This window comes from Piliocolobus tephrosceles, chromosome 5, assembly GCF_002776525.5.
Source record: "Piliocolobus tephrosceles isolate RC106 chromosome 5, ASM277652v3, whole genome shotgun sequence".
Taxonomy (NCBI): Eukaryota; Metazoa; Chordata; class Mammalia; order Primates; family Cercopithecidae; genus Piliocolobus; species Piliocolobus tephrosceles.
In genome coordinates, this window is record NC_045438.1 from 127,515,271 (window position 1) to 127,532,240 (window position 16,970).

At 39.9% G+C, this 16,970-nt stretch overlaps 2 protein-coding genes across 2 annotated transcripts in view; one reads left to right on the forward strand and one right to left on the reverse strand.

Moving 5' to 3' along the window:
• Nucleotides 1-16,970, forward strand: part of TREML2 (triggering receptor expressed on myeloid cells like 2) — a 100,498-nt gene that overhangs the window by 38,254 nt on the left and 45,274 nt on the right. The gene's annotated exons all lie outside the window — the stretch shown is intronic.
• The window catches only part of TREML4 (triggering receptor expressed on myeloid cells like 4), a 50,257-nt gene that overhangs the window by 7,379 nt on the left and 25,908 nt on the right, over nucleotides 1-16,970 (reverse strand). The window lies entirely within an intron of this gene.

Consider the following 16,970-nt stretch of genomic DNA (forward strand, 5'->3'; position numbering starts at 1 on the left):
CCTCAGCCCTCCTGTGTTGCTCTGCTGCCTTTTACTGAACTTCTCCCTGCGTCTGCTGCTTTATGCCTTCCAGCCCATCATACTGCTCCTCTGTTGCTAGGGGCAGCTCTCAGGATGGCCAAGAATAAAGCTGGTGAATAAAGCTGGGTCATCCCTCCTTCCTTCTCTCTATGCACTTCCTATAGGTGGTCAGGGCACTTGGAGGCATAACCAGACACCTGAGTCCTTCTGGTCTCAGCCATGGTGAATTGATGATGAGTTTTGATCATGGGACATTTTGTAGAGGGCAAATTTTAATCCCAGGAATTATAAGATGTACCCTGGGAATGGTGGGGCCAGGAGAGCAGGGAGGAAAGAGAGTGCTGGTCAGGGATATTTGGAGGGGAAGGCAGGCAGGAGTGGATCAGTTATGGGAGCTTGGGATCATCTCAATCAGTGCTTGTTGGATGAATACATGAGTGGATGAAAGAACAACATGTGTGTAAAATGTACGGTAGAAGAAAATGGCCAAAGTGAGAACTATCTAGCAACAAAATCAAGTGGTGCTGGATTACCACCCAATGTGTATATTAAAACTCTAGGAGTCCATGCTGATGTAAGTAAATGACTGAATAAAGAACTGCAGGAGAATAGACAAATATCCCATGTATAAGGATCCTGCTGTGTTCAGAATGTTAGTGTTTCTCCACCTCTTATATTCAAACTTAATTTCCATGTGATAGCGTTAAGAGGTGGGATCTTGTGGGAAAATCTGGTCATGAGGGTGTCACCCTCAAGAATGAGATTAATGTCCTTATACCAAAGATTGCAGGAAGCAGATTTGCCCTGTCTGCCATGTGAGGACAGTGTTCACACCTTCAGTCAACTGAGGTTACTGCCAGAAAGCACCACCTTGGAAGCAGAGAGCAGCCCTCAGCAGATAACAAATCCACTGACACCTTCATCTTTGACTTCCCAGACTCCAGAACTTTGAGAAAGAGATTTCTATTATGTATAAAGTCCCCAGTGTAAGGCATCTTCTCATAGCAGCCTGAAGGAACTGAGAGAGATTGCAAACAACTCTTATAGGTTCTGCTCTCAAGGGGGAGTGTAAATTCCCACTGCTAAAGCATGGGCTGTGCAGGTGACTTTCCTCCAGAGGACGGCATGGGGAAGGAGGAGAAGAGTAAATGTACAGTGGAGAAACCTCACACTTACTGTGGCAGCCAGGCAACCAAGATGCAGAACCACAGGGATAACTCTGGTTGTTAGAATGTGTCATTGACTTGATGTGATGACAGGGCAATTAGCTGTGCAGACTCCTTCCCCAAAGCCACTAGCCCCAGGAGAAAAACATCAAACAAATTCCACATGAGGGACATTCTACAAAATACCTGAGCAGCATTCCTCTAAACTGTCAAGGCCATCAAAACTAAGAAATAATTCTCAGAATCTGCCACGGATAAGAGGAGCCTAAGCATATATGAAGACTAAAAGCAATGTGGTGTCCTAGGTGGGATCCTGGAGCACAGAAAGTACATGAGGTAAAAGCCAGGGAAATCTGAATGAAGTAAGGACTTCGATTAATAAAATCTACCACAGAAACAGAGTAGAATAGCATTAGCAGAGGCTGGGGATTGGACAGACTGGGTAGGTATTGTTGAAGAAACACAATTAAGTTAGACAGAAAAAATAAGTTCAAGAGATCTATTGCACAGTATGGTGAGTGCAGTTCATAACTATGAATTGTACACTTGAAAATGACAGAGAGTAGATTTTAAATGTTCTCACCACAAAAAAGTTAGGTGTATGTGGTATTGCTTGATTTAGTAATTTCACAGTTAATACACACATCAAACTATCCTACCATGCACTATAAATACATGAGTTCTACTCATCAATTTTGTAAAATTATAGTCATGTATCAATATCAACTCATTAATTGTGAGATACATAGCATACTAGTGGACTATATTAATAATAGAAGACATTGAACATAGCACATCAGGGATGTGTGCAATACCTACACAACTCTTCAGTGAATCTGAAAGCATTCTAAGTGTAAAAGATTGATTTTAATATGTATAGAAATGATTTACCCAAAGCATATGAATAATCGCTTGATACATAACAAACAGCAAAGTTTTAAGAAATCTTAGTATGGCTAGGTGTAAAGCACAGTGACTGCAATGACTGCAGCTATTCAAGGGATTCGTTCATCCCAGGTCTGCTTGCTGCTCTGCACAGTGGCCATGGATATGTCCCTGTAGGTGTGGAATTCACAGGGCTGGTTTTTCCTTAGTGTTACATCAGCGAGCTCTCCCTCGGTGCGTTCAGTCTTCATGGTGTCTTGTTGAGATAACAGGGTCACTTCAACACCTAAAATGGGCAGGAATTCCGATCTTCTGAAGACCCACTTGTCCCTGGTCCTGCTGTGGAATAGAGCCCCCAGGAGCCCCAGGAAGAAGGACAAGAGGCAGGAGGAGATGAGAACTTGGAGTTTCTGAGGAAGAGGACCACGAGGCCTGGAGCCCAACCTGTCATTAGGCACGAGGAGGATAGTCAAGTAAGAGGGAAAAAAAGGAGCAGAGATCTCCAGCTACTTCCTGCAAGTGGCCTTGTGCTCTCGTCACTGTCTGACCTAGCAGCTCAGCTACTTTGTCTAACTGGACTTCTCGGCTCAGGAAAAGGCCTCTGCCTGCATTAAGTTCTTATGATCGATGTTTACCACCGTCTCTAGCTTCCTACATGTCTAGACGCCATGGCCCCAGCACTGCCTGCCATGCGAGTCCTGCCTCAGACTGTGCTGGTGCTTGGCCCCCTTCCCAGTAAACTAACCTCACTTGAGTGGAGTCACATGGCAGCTCCTCTTGCTGAAGCTAATGTAGATGACTCCAGCCTGCACATCCCCAATGCCCATGAGTACTTAGTGGCTGACTGCACACTATGGCTCCTGACACTGTGCCATGTTGTACTGCTACCCTACAGTGCACACTCTTCCTTTCCAGCCACACTGTCAGTTCCCTGTGGGCCAGGACAGCTTCTCTCACTTCCAGAGCCCTGCCTTGCTCATCCCTGTGGTGTTGTCCCTGTGTTTTTGTTGGTCTGATATGGAAGGGGCCACAGAGCACATCTCCAGCCTCCTTCCCTTTTCACTATGGAGTTTGAGCTGGAGAGTGCGGCAGGGACATGCCCAAGATTTCACAGAGAATGTCACAGCTGTGCTGGGCATTTGAACCTGGTCCTCGAACACATACCCAATGCATACCCACTGCAGAGCTGCTCCATCCACCCTGACTTCAGGCAGTATGTCCTTAAGGTTTCTGGAATATACTATCCCAAAATATGCCACCTCAGCGTAAGGATGATTTTGAGCTGAAGACAAGTGTGAACCAGCAGGTCCAAGCAAAATTCTCTGCCCTCCCCATATCTGCCTATAATCAGAGCATAAAATTCCCTTTTTGGATGTGTCCCCCACTTCTGGAGTCGAACAGCACTCATAAAAGATGGAGAGTCAACACTGAGAGGAGTTTGCATAAACATCTTGCTAATTTAGCCCTTGTCTGTCATCAGTTCCCCCCATAGGTTTCCTAGTCGCTTCCAAAGATAGGTTGCCCCTTGAAGCCCAGATCCCCTTTTCAATTGTAAAATGGTCTATGAACCCCTGGTTCTAACTGTTTATTTGAGTTTCATTTCTTTCCTGTGAACTCCCATGCACATAAATCTTAATAAAAATTGTATGCTTTTCCTCCTATTGATCTGCTTTTTGTTAGTTTAATTCACAGGCTCTCAGATGAAGATCCTAAGAAGGTAGAGGATGTTTTGCCTCCCTGACAGTACCCATCATCCGTCCAAATGGCCTGCACTGTAGGCCCAAAGATACGACCCTTATGGAGGAGACTCGGGGGATAAAGGACAAAGAGCCTGAGGTGCACACACACACACAAACACACAAAGAAGAAGAAGAAGAAAAATAGCAAGTCTTTCCTTGAGACAAAAGATCAGAAATACAATTTTTTTCCCTTTCAGAGGAAAAACTACGTTAAAGAAATAAAAACTATCAACCAAAGCACTCAGGAGGTGTCAAAGCATGTTGTGCTGTAAGATGTTTAATCTGTATTAATAAGAAGATAAATTTATAGTAAGGAGCTGAATGCTTTGTTAGCTGGCCAGTTATACTGAGGCAGAAGTCTATGCCTCAATGAAGCATGCCATCCTATATGTAGCAGTAACATCCTATATAATTTTCTGTGATGGTGGAGATGTTCTGACTCCCCGTCCATCATTGTAGCCAGTAGCCATGCAGTTGTTGAGCACCTGTCATGTGGCAAGTGTAACTGAGGGACTGAATGTTTATTTTTTATTCAATTTTCATTAATTTACTCTTTACTTTTTATTTGTTTTTGTTATTGACACCTAATAATTGTACATATTTGTGGGAATACATAGTGTTTTGATACACATAATGTAGAGTTTTCAGATCAGGATAATTAGCATATCCATCATCTCAAACATTTATCATTTCTCTGTGTTGAGAATATTCAATATCCTCTCTCTATTTGAGAATATATAATATATTATTGTAACTATAGTCATGCAACAGTGGTATAGAACACCTAGACCATACGCTTCCTCTCTAGCTGTAATTTTGTATCCTTTAACAAATCTCTGCCTATCCCCCTTACCCGTTTCCTTACCATTGTCAGCCTCTAGTAACCTCTGTTCTACTCTTTACTCCATGAGATCAGCATTTTTAGCTTCCACATCTGAGTAAGAACATGCTGCGTTTTACTTTCTGTTCCTCCTTATTTCATTTAACATAATGCCCTCCGGGGTCATCCATATTGTTGCAAATGACTGGATTTTATTCTTCTATGGCTGAATAATATTCTCTTGTGCATTTATGTCACATTTTCATTATCTGTTCATTTTTCATTTGGGTTGATTCCCCATCTTGGCGATTGTGACTAGTCCTGCAATAAACATGGTGGTGTAGAGATTGCTTCAGTATACTGATTTTCCTTCCTTTGAATACATACCCAGTAGTGGGATTGCTAGATCATATGATAGTTTCATTTGCAGATTTTTGTGGTACCTTTATACTGCTATCCATAGAGTCCATACTAGTTTATATTCCTGCCAGCAGGGTATAAAGATTTCCCTTTTCTCCACATCCTTGTCAGCATCTGTCATTTTTTTTTTTTTTTTGTCTTTTTGATAACAGCCATTCTAACCTTGGTGAGATGATATGATATTATAATTTTGATTTGTTATTTTCTAATGATTAGTGATGTCAAGACAAAACATATTTATTGGCCATTTGTATATATATTCTTTTAAGTAATGTCTGTTCAGGTCATTTGCACTTTTTAAAATTGGATTGTTTGTGTGTTTTTTCTGTTGAGATGTTTGAGTTTCTTGTGTATTCTGGATAATATACATATATTCTGTCAGATGTATAGTTTGCAAATATTTTATCCCATTTTATAAGTCATCTTTTCCCTTTGTCAATCATTTACTTTGCTATGCAGAAGCTTTGTAGTTTCTTGTAATCCCATTTGTTTATTTTTGTATTTGTTGCTGCGCTTTCAAAGTCTTGCTCATAAAATCTTTTATCATGCCAATATACAGAAGAATTTCCCCTGTTTTCTTTTAGTAGTTGTATAGTTGTAAGATTACATTTAGTTCTTTAATGCATTTTTAGTTGATTTTGTATAGGCTAAGAGATAGGGATCTAGGTTTATTCTTCTGCATATGGATAGCCACTTTTGTCAGTACCATCTACTGAAGAGACTGTCCTTTTTCCAATGTATGCTACTGGTGCCTTTGTCAAATATCAGTTGGTTGTAGATAGGTAGATTAATTTCTGCGTTCTCCATACTGCTTATTAATCTATATATTGGTTTTTGTGCCAGTATCATGCTCTTTTGGTTACTATACTATAAAATATTCTGAAATCAAGTAGTATGATGCCTCCAGTTTTGTTATTTTTGCTCCATATTGTTTTGGTTATTTGAGTTCTTTTGTGGTTTCATATGAATTTTAAAGTTTTTCTTCTATTGCTGTAAAGAATGTCATTGGTGTTTTGATAGGGGTTTCATTGAATCCATAGATCACTTTAGGTAATATGATCATTTTAACACTATTCTTCCAATCCAGGAACGTGGGATATCTTCCCATTATTTTGCGTCTCTTCTGTGTTTTTTTCTTTTTTTAAATCAGTGTTCTATCATTTTCCTTGTAGAGATCTTTTACAATTTTGCTTAAATTTATTCCTAGGTATTTTTTGGTAGCTGTTGTAAATTGGATTGTTTTCTTGTTTTTTTTAACCTAGTTTATTGTTCGTGCATAAAAACACTACTGATTTTAATGTTGATTTTACATTCTGCACCTTTACTGAAAATCAGTCCAAAGAGTTTTTGGAAAAGTCTTGAGGGTTTTCTGTATATACAATCATGTCATGTGCAAAGAGGGACAATTTGACTTTCTCTTTTCCAATTTGAATGCCCTTTATTTCCTTCTCTTGCCTAATTACCCTGCCTCTGACTTTCAGTATTATGTTGAATAAGAGTGGTGAGAATGGGCATTCTTTCCTTGTTCCAGATCTTAAAGGAGGCCTTTCAGCTTTCCTCTGTTCAATATTATGTTAGCTATGTGTTGTCTCATAGGGTCTTTATTATGTTGAAGTACTTTCCTTCTATACCTAATTTATTGAGAATTTTAATCATGGTGGCATGTTTTACCTTATCAAATGCTTTTTCTGCATCTATTGATATGTTCATATGGTTTCTGTCCTTCATTTTGTTGATGAGAGGTATGGTGTTTATTGGTTTGCATATGTTGAACAACTTTTGCATCCCTGGGAATCTCACTTGATCATGGTATATGATCTTTTTGATTTCCTGTTGGATTTGGATTACTAGTATTTTGGTGAGGATTTGTGCATCTGGCTCATCAGGAATATTGTCCTGTAGTTTTCTTTTATTGTTGTGTCCTTATTTGGCTTTGATTTCAGGGTTATGCTGGCCTCATAGAATTAGTTTGGAAAAATTATTTCCCCCTCAATATTTTGGAGTAATTTGAGAAGAATTTGTGTTAGTTTTTCTTTAAAACCTCAACAGAATTCAGCAGTGAAACCATCTGAGCCTGGGCTTTTAAAAAATTGTTATTGAGAAGATGGACAAACAGGAACAGCTCCAGCCTCCAGCTCCCAGTGTGAGAGACATAGAAGACGGGTGATTTCTGCATTTTCAACTGAGGTACCAGGTTCATCTCACTGGGGCATGTCAGACAGTAGGTGCTGGTCAGCAGGTGTAGCCCGACCAGCGAGAGCTGAAGCAGGGCGTGGCATCGCCTCACCTGGGAAGTGCAAGGGGGAAGGGAATTCCTTTTCCTAGCCAAGGGAAACTGAGACATGCAACACCTGGAAAATTGGGTAACTCCCACCCTAATACTGTGCTTTACCAAGGGTCTTAGCAAATGACACACCAAGCGATTATATCCCATGCCTGGCCTGGAGGGTCCCATGCCCACAGAGCCTCCTTCATTGCTAGCACAGCAGTCTGAGATCTAACTGCAAGGTGGCAGCAAGGCGGGGGGAGGGGCACCCACCATTGCTGAGGCTTAAGTAGGTAAACAAAGCTGCTGGGAAGCTCAAACTGGGTGGAGCCCACTGCAGCTCAAGGAGGCCTGCCTGCCTCTGTAGACTCTACCTCTGGGGATAGGGCATAGCTAAACAAAAAGCAGCAGAAACCTCTGCAGATGTAAATGTCCCTGTCGGACAGCTTTGAAGAGAGCAGTGATTCTCCCAGCACAGAGGTTGAGATCTGAGAATGGACGGACTGCCTGCTCAAGTGGGTCCCTGATCCCCGAGTAGCCTAACTGAGAGACATCCCCCACTAGGTGCAGTCTGACACCTCACACCTCACATGGCTGGGTACCCCTTTGAGATGAAGTTCCAGAGCAAGAATCAGACAGCAACACTTGCTGTTCAGCAGTATTCTATCTTCTGCAGCCTCTGCTGCTGATACCCAGGCAAACAGGGTCTGGAGTGGACCTCAAGCAAAGTCCAACAGACCTGCAGCTGAGGGTCCTGACTCTTGGAAGGAAAACTAACAAACAGAAAGGATACCCACACCAAAACCCCATCAGTATGTCACCATCATCAAAGACCAAAGGCAGATAAAACCACAAAGATAGGGAAAAAGCAGGGCAGAAAAGCTGGAAATTAAAAAAAATCAGAATGCCTCTCTCCCTCCAAAGGAACGCAGCTCATCGCCAGCAACAGAACAAAGCTGGACAGAGAATGACTTTGACGAGTTGAGAGAAGAGGTCTTCAGTCAATCAAACTTCTCAGAGCTAAAGGAGGAACTACGTACCCAGCACAAAGAAACTAAAAACCTTGAAAAAAGAATGGAAGAATGGGTAACTAGAATAACCAATGCAGAGAAGTCCATAAACGACCTGATAGAGATGAAAACCACGACACGAGAACTATGTGACAAATACACAAGCTTCAGTAACCGACTTGATCAACTGGAAGACAGAGTATCAGTGACTGAAAATAAAATGAATGAAATGAAGCAAGAAGAGAAGTTTAGAGAAAAAAGAGTAAAAAGAAATGACCAAAGCATCCAAGAAATACGGGATTATGTGAAAAGACCAAATCTACTTCTGATTGGTGTGCCTGAAAGTGACAGGGAGAATGGAACCAAGTTGGAAAACACTCTGCAGGATATTTTCCAGGAGAACTTCCCCAACCTAGCAAGGCAGGCCAACATTCAAATTCAGGAAATATAGAGAATGCCACAAAGATACTCCTCAAGAAGAGCAACTCCAAGACACATAATTGTCAAATTCACCAAAGTTGAAATGAAGGAAAAAATATTAAGGGCAGCCAGAGAGAAAGGTCGGGTTACCCACAAAGGGAAGCCCATCAGACTAATAGCAGATCTCTCAGCAGAAACTCTACAAGCCAGAAGAGAGTGGGGGCCAATATTCAACATTCTTAAAGAAAAGAATTTTCAACCCAAAATTTCATATCCACCAAACTAAGTTTCGTAAGTGAAGGAGAAATAAAATCCTTTACAGACAAGCAAATGCTGAGAGATTTTGTCACCACCAGGCCTGCCCTACAAGAGCTCCTGAAGGAAGCACTAAACATGGAAAGGAACAACCGGTATCAGCCACTGCAAAAACATGCCAAACTGTAAAGACCATCGATGCTAGGAAGAAACTGCATCAACTAACAAGCAAAATGACCAGCTAATATCATGACAGGATCAAGTTCACACATAACAATATTAACCTTAAATATAAATGGACTAAATGGTCCAATTAAAAGACACAGACTGGCAAATTGGATAAAGAGTCAAGACTCATCAGTTTGCTGTATTCAAGAGACCCATCCAACATGCAGAGACACACATAGGCTCAAAATAAAGGGATGGAGGAAGACCTACCAAGCAAATGGAGAACAAAAAAAGGCAGGGGTTGCAATCCTAGTCTCTGATGAAACAGACTTTAAACCAACAAAGATCAAGAGAGACAAAGAAGGCCATTACATAATGGTAAAGGGATCAGTTCAACATGAAGAGCTAACTATCCTAAATATATATGCATCCAATACAGGAGCACCCAGATTCATAAAGCTAGTCCTTAGAGACTTACAAAGAGACTTAGACTTCCATACAGTAATAATGGGAGACTTTAACACCCCACTGTCAACATTAGACAGATCAACGAGACAGAAAGTTAACAAGGATATCTAGGAATTGAACTCAACTCTGCACCAAGCGGACCTAATAGACGTCTACAGAACTCTCCACCCCAAATCAACAGAATATACATTCTTCTCAGCACCACATCACATTTATTCCAAAATTGACCACATAGTTGGAAGTAAAGCACTCCTCAGCAAATGTAAAAGAACCGAAATTATAACAAACTGTCTCTCAGACCACAGTGCAATCAAACTAGAACTCAGGACTAAGAAACTCAATCAAAACTACTCAACTATATGGAAACTGAACAACCTGCTCCTGAATGACTACTGGATACATAACAAAATGAAGGCAGAAATAAAGAGGTTCTTTGAAACCAATGAGAACAAAGATACAACATACCAGAATCTCTGGGACACATTTAAAGCAGTGTGTAGAGAGAAATTTACAGCACTAAATGCCCACAAGAGAAAGCAGGAAAGATCTAAATTGACACCCTAACATCACAATTAGCAGAACTAGAGAAGCAAGAGCAAACACATTCAAAAGCTAGCAGAAGGCAAGAAATAACAAAGATCAGAGCAGAACTGAAGGAGATAGAGACACAAAAAACCCTTCAAGAAATCAATGAATTCAGGAACTTGTTTTTTGAAAAGATCAACAAAATTGATAGATGGCTAGCAAGAGTAATAAAGAAGAAAAGAGAGAAGAATCAAATAGACGCAATAAAAAATGATAAAGGGGATATCACCACCGACCCCACAGAAATGCAAACTACCATCAGAGAATACTATAAACACCTCTATGCAAATAAACTAGGAAACCTAGAAGAAATGGATAAATTCCTGGACACATACACTCTCCCAAGACTAAACCAAGAAGAAGTTGAATCCCTGAATAGACCAATAGCAGGCTCTGAAATTGAGGCAATAATTAATAGCCTACCAACCAAAAAAAGTCCAGGACCAGATGAATTCACAGCCAAATTCTACCAGAAGTACAAGGAGGAGCTGGTACCATTCCTTCTGAAACTATTCCAATCAATAGAAAAAGAAGGAATCCTCCCTAACTCATTTTATGAGGCCAACATCATCCTGATACCAAAGCCTGGCAGAGACACAACAACAAAAAAGAGAATTTTAGACCAATATCCCTGATTGATGCAAAAATCCTCAATAAAATACTGGCAAACCAAATCCAGCAGCACATCAAAAAGCTTTTCCACCACAATCAAGTGGGCTTCATCCCTGGGATGCAAGGCTGGTTCAACATACGCAAATCAACAAATGTAATGCAGCATATAAACAGAAGCAAAGACAAAAACCACATGATTATCTCAATAGATCTAGAAATGGCCTTTGACAAAATTCAACAGCCCTTCATTCTAAAAAGTCTCAATAAATTCGGTATTGATGGAACGTATCTGAAAATAATAAGAGCTATTTATGACAAACCCACAGCTAATATCATACTGAATGGGCAAAAAACTGGAAGCATTCCCTTTGAAAACTGGCACAAGACAGGGATGCCCTCTCTAACCACTCCTATTCAACACAGTGTTGGAAGTTCTGGCTAGGGCAATCAAGCAAGAGAAAGAAATAAGGGGTATTCAATTAGGAAAAGAAGAAGTCAAATTGTCCCTGTTTGCAGATGACATGATTGTATATTTAGAAAACCCCATCATCTCAGCCGAAAATCTCCTTAAGCTGATAAGCAACTTCAGAAAAGTCTCAGGATACATCAATGTGCAAAAATCGCAAGCATTCTTATACACCAATAACAGACAAACAGAGAGCCAAATCATGAATGAACTTCCAATCACAATTGCTTCAAAGAGAATAAAACACCTAGGAATCCAACTTACAAGGGATGTGAAGGACCTCTTCAAGGAGAACTACAAACCACTGCTCAGTGAAATAAAAGAGGACACAAACAAATGGAAGAACATACCATGCTCATAAATAGGAAGAAACAATATCGTGAAAATGGCCATACCGCCCAAGGTAATTTACAGATTCAATGCCATCCCCATTAAGCTACCAATGACTTTTCTTCACAGAATTGGAAAAAACTGCCTTAAAGTTCATATGGAACCAAAAAAAGAGCCCGCATTGCCAAGACAATCCTAAGCCAAAAGAACAAAGCTAGAGGCATCAAGCTACCTGACTTCAAACTATACTACAAGGCTACAGTAACCAAAACAGCATGGTACTGGTACCAAAACAGAGATCTAGACCAATGGAACAGGACAGAGCCCTCAGAAATAATACCACCCATCTACAGCCATCAGATCTTTGACAAACCTGACAAAAACAAGAAATGGGGAAAGGATTCCCTATTTAATAAATGGTGCTGGGAAAATTGGCTAGCCATAAGTAGAAAGCTGAAACTGGATCCTTTCCTTACTCCTTATACGAAGATTAATTCAAGATGGATTAGAGACTTAAATGTTAGACCTTAAACTATAAAAATCCCAGAAGAAAACCTAGGTAATACCATTCAGGACATAGGCATGGGCAAGGACTTCATGTCTAAAACACCAAAAGCAATGGCAACAAAAGCCAAAATTGACAAATGGGATCTAATTAAACTAAAGAGCTTCTGCACAGCAAAAGAAAGTACCATCAGAGTGAACAAGTAACCTACAGAATGGGAGAAAATTTTTGCAATCTACTCATCTGACAAAGGGCTAATATCCAGAACCTACAAAGAACTCAAACAAATTTACAAGGAAAAAAAAACCAACCCCATCAAAGAGTAGGCAAAGGATATGAACAGACACTTCTCAGAAGAAGACATGCATACAGCCAACAGATACATGAAAAAGTGCTCATCATTACTCACCATCAGAGAAATGCAAATCAAAACCACAATGAGATACCATCTCACCCTAGTTAGAATGGCAATCATTAAAAAGTCAGGAAACAACAGGTGCTGGAGAGGATGTGGAGAAATAGGAACACTTTTACACTGTTGGTGGGACTGTAAAGTAGTTCAACCATTGTGGAAAACAGTGTGGCAATTCCTCAAGGATCTAGAACTAGAAATACCATTTGACCCAGCCATCCCATTACTGGGTATATACTGGAAGTATTATAAATCATGGTGCTATAAAGACACAGGCACATGTATGTTTATTGCAGCACTATTCACAATAGCAAAGACTTGGAATCAACCCAAATGTCCATCAGTGACAGACTGGATTAAGAAAATGTGGCACATATTCACCATGGAATACTATGCAGCCATAAAAAAGGATGAGTTCGTGTCCTTTATAGGGATATGGATGCAGCTGGAAACCATCATTCTCAGCAAACTATCGTAAGAACAGAAAACCAAACACCACATGTTCTCACTCGTAGGTAGGAATTGAACAATGAGATCACTTGGACACAGGAAGGGGAACATCACACACTGGGGCCTGTTGTGGGAGGGGGGAGGGGGGAGGGATAGCATTAGGAGATATACCTAATGTAAATGACGAGTTAATGGATGCAGCCCAACATGGCACATGTATACATATGTAACATGTATACCAACATGGCACACCAACATGGCACATGTATACATATGTAACAAACCTGCACATTGTGCACATGTACCCTAGAACTTAAAGTATAATAATAAAAAATAAAATAAAATAAATTGTTACTGAGAGACTTGTTATTACTGATACAATCTTATTACTCATTATTGGTGTATTCAGGTCTTGTCTGTTTTGTTTCTTGGTTCAATATTCAGAGGTTGTCTGTGTCCAGGAATTTATCCATTTCCTCTAGGTTTTTTAATTTATTGGTATATTGTTTTCTATGATAATCTGTAAGAATCCTTTGTATTCTTGTTCTATCAGTTGTGATGTCTCTACTTTTATATCTTATGTTATGTATTTGAATCTTTTCTCTTTATTTCTTATTTAGTCCAGCTAAAAATTTGTTGGTTTTTCATTTTTTGAAAAGCCATATTTTTGTATTATTGATATTATGTTATTTCTTTAGTCTCAATTTTATTTCTGCTTTGATCATTATTAACCTATGAGAATATCTTTGCATATAGTCTAAAAGACAATATTCAGAATATAATTGGGTTACATATTGGAAACAACATCTTAAATAAGGTGCTCATGTTATAAATCATAAGAGGAAAATGTATGGATTTAATTACACTGTCTAATTCTAGCTCCCCAAATGTTACCAACACAACCTGTTGATTATGCACAGCTTATGGCCCTAAAGGAGAACACCCGCTTCGCAAGGCTTTGAGAGTGTCTTAGAGGGAGAAGGCAGGATAAGGACTTATTGAAAAGTTTGCTTTAAGGTAGGTCTTTCAAAGCAAGGGCCAACTTAGGACTCAGTAAAGATCATGACACAACCATTCAGGATTGGCAGAAATAACAAGATGAGGATTTTGAAGTGGGGGGATTCAAAGAATCCTAGGTTGCCAACTATCTCTGACTGCTTTCCATTGAACAGTTGGGTGGCTCTTTTAGGAAGTCCCCATAATGGACAAGTAAACCATTTGCCTGGACAAGGAAACTCCTAGAAAAGTAAAATAATACTCACAAGGACAGTGGAATCGCAAAGCCATGTTAATGTAGACACAAAAGTGTGATTTCAGTTCTCAGTGTCAAGACTGAATTCTACCAGAGGTACAAGGAGGAGCTGGTACCATTCCTTCTGAAACTATTCCAATCAATAGAAAAAGAGGAAATCCTCCCTAACTCATTTTATGAGGCCAACATCATCCTGATACCAAAGCCTGGCAGATACACAACAAAAAAAGAGAATTTTAGACCAATCTCCCTGATGAACATCGATGCAAAAATCCTCAATAAAATACTGGCAAACCGGATTCAGCAGCACATCAAAAAGCTTATCCACCATGATCAAGTGGGCTTCATCCCTGGGATGCAAGGCTGGTTCAACATTCGCAAATCAATCAACGTAATCCAGCATATAAACAGAACCAAAGACAAGAACCACATGATTATCTCAATAGATGCAGAAAAGGCTTTTGACAAAATTCAACAGCCCTTCATGCTAAAAACGCTCAACAAATTCGGTATTGATGGAACGTACCTCAAAATAATAAGAGCTATTTATGACAAACCCACAGCTAATATCATACTGAATGGGCAAAAACTGCAAAAGTTCCCTTTGAAAACTGGCACAAGACAGGGATGCCCTCTCTCACCACTCCTATTCAACATAGTGTTGGAAGTTCTGGCTAGGGCAATCAGGCAAGAGAAAGAAATCAAGGGTATTCAGTTAGGAAAAGAAGAAGTCAAATTGTCCCTGTTTGCAGATGACATGATTGTGTATTTAGAAAACCCCATCGTCTCAGCCCAAAATCTTCTTAAGCTGATAAGCAACTTCAGCAAAGTCTCAGGATACAAAATTAATGTGCAAAAATCACAAGCATTCTTATACACCAGTAACAGACAAGCAGAGAGCCAAATCAGGAATGAACTTCCATTCACAATTGCTTCAAAGAGAATAAAATACCTAGGAATCCAACTTACAAGGGATGTAAAGGACCTCTTCAAGGAGAACTACAAACCACTGCTCAGTGAAATCAAAGAGGACACAAACAAATGGAAGAACATACCATGCTCATGGATAGGCAGAATCAATATTGTGAAAATGGCTATACTGCCCAAGGTTATTTATAGATTCAATGCCATCCCCATCAAGCTACCAATGAGTTTCTTCACCGAATTGGAAAAAACTGCTTTAAAGTTCATATGGAACCAAAAAAGAGCCCGTATTGCCAAGACAATCCTAAGTCAAAAGGACAAAGCCGGAGGCGTCACGCTACCTGACTTCAAACTATACTACAAGGCTACAGTAACCAAAACAGCATGGTACTGGTACCAAAACAGAGATCTAGACCAATGGAACAGAACGGAGCCTTCAGAAATAATGCCACACATCTACAACCATCTGATATTTGACAAACCTGAGAAAAACAAGAAATGGGGAAAGGATTCCCTATTTAATAAATGGTGCTGGGAAAATTGGCTAGCCATAAGTAGAAAGCTGAAACTGGATCCTTTCCTTACTCCTTATACGAAGATTAATTCAAGATGGATTAGAGACTTAAATGTTAGACCTAATACCATAAAAACCCTAGAAGAAAATCTAGGTAGTACCATTCAGGACATAGGCATGGGCAAGGACTTCATGTCTAAAACACCAAAAGCAACGGCAGCAAAAGCCAAAATTGACAAATGGGATCTAATTAAACTAAAGAGTTTCTGCACAGCAAAAGAAACTACCATCAGAGTGAACAGGCAACCTACAGAATGGGAGAAAATTTTTGCAATCTACTCATCTGACAAAGGGCTAATTTCCAGAATCTACAAAGAACTCAAACAAATATACAAGAAAAAAACAAACAACCCCATCCAAAAGTGGGGAAAGGATATGAACAGACATTTCTCAAAAGAAGACATTCATACAGCCAACAGACACATGAAAAAATGCTCATCATCACTGGCCATCAGAGAAATGCAAATCAAAACCACAATGAGATACCATCTCACACCAGTTAGAATGGCAATCATTAAAAAATCAGGAAACAATAGGTGTTGGAGAGGATGTGGAGAAATAGGAACACTTTTACACTGTTGGTGGGATTGTAAACTAGTTCAACCATTATGGAAAACAGTATGGCGATTCCTCAAGGACCTAGAACTAGATGTACCATATGACCCAGCCATCCCACTACTGGGTATATACCCAAAGGATTATAAATTATGCTACTACAAAGACACATGCACACGTATGTTTATTGCGGCACTATTCACAATAGCAAAGACTTGGAATCAACCCAAATGTCCATCAGTGACAGACTGGATTAAGAAAATGTGGCACATATACACCATGGAATACTATGCAGCCATAAAAAAGGATGAGTTTGCGTCCTTTGTAGGGACATGGATGCAGCTGGAAACCATCATTCTTAGCAAACTATCACAAGAAGAGAAAACCAAACACCGCATGTTCTCACTCATAGGTGGGAACTGAACAATGAGCTCACTTGGACTCGGGAAGGGGAACATCACACAATGGGGCCTATCATGGGGAGGGGGGAGGGGGGAGGGATTGCATTGGGGAGTTATACCTGATATAAATGATGAATTGATGGGTGCTGACGAGTTGATGGGTGCAGCACACCAACATGGCACATGTATACATATGTAACAAACCTGCACGTTATGCACATGTACCCTAGAACTTAAAGTATAATAAAAAAAAAAAAAAAAAAAAA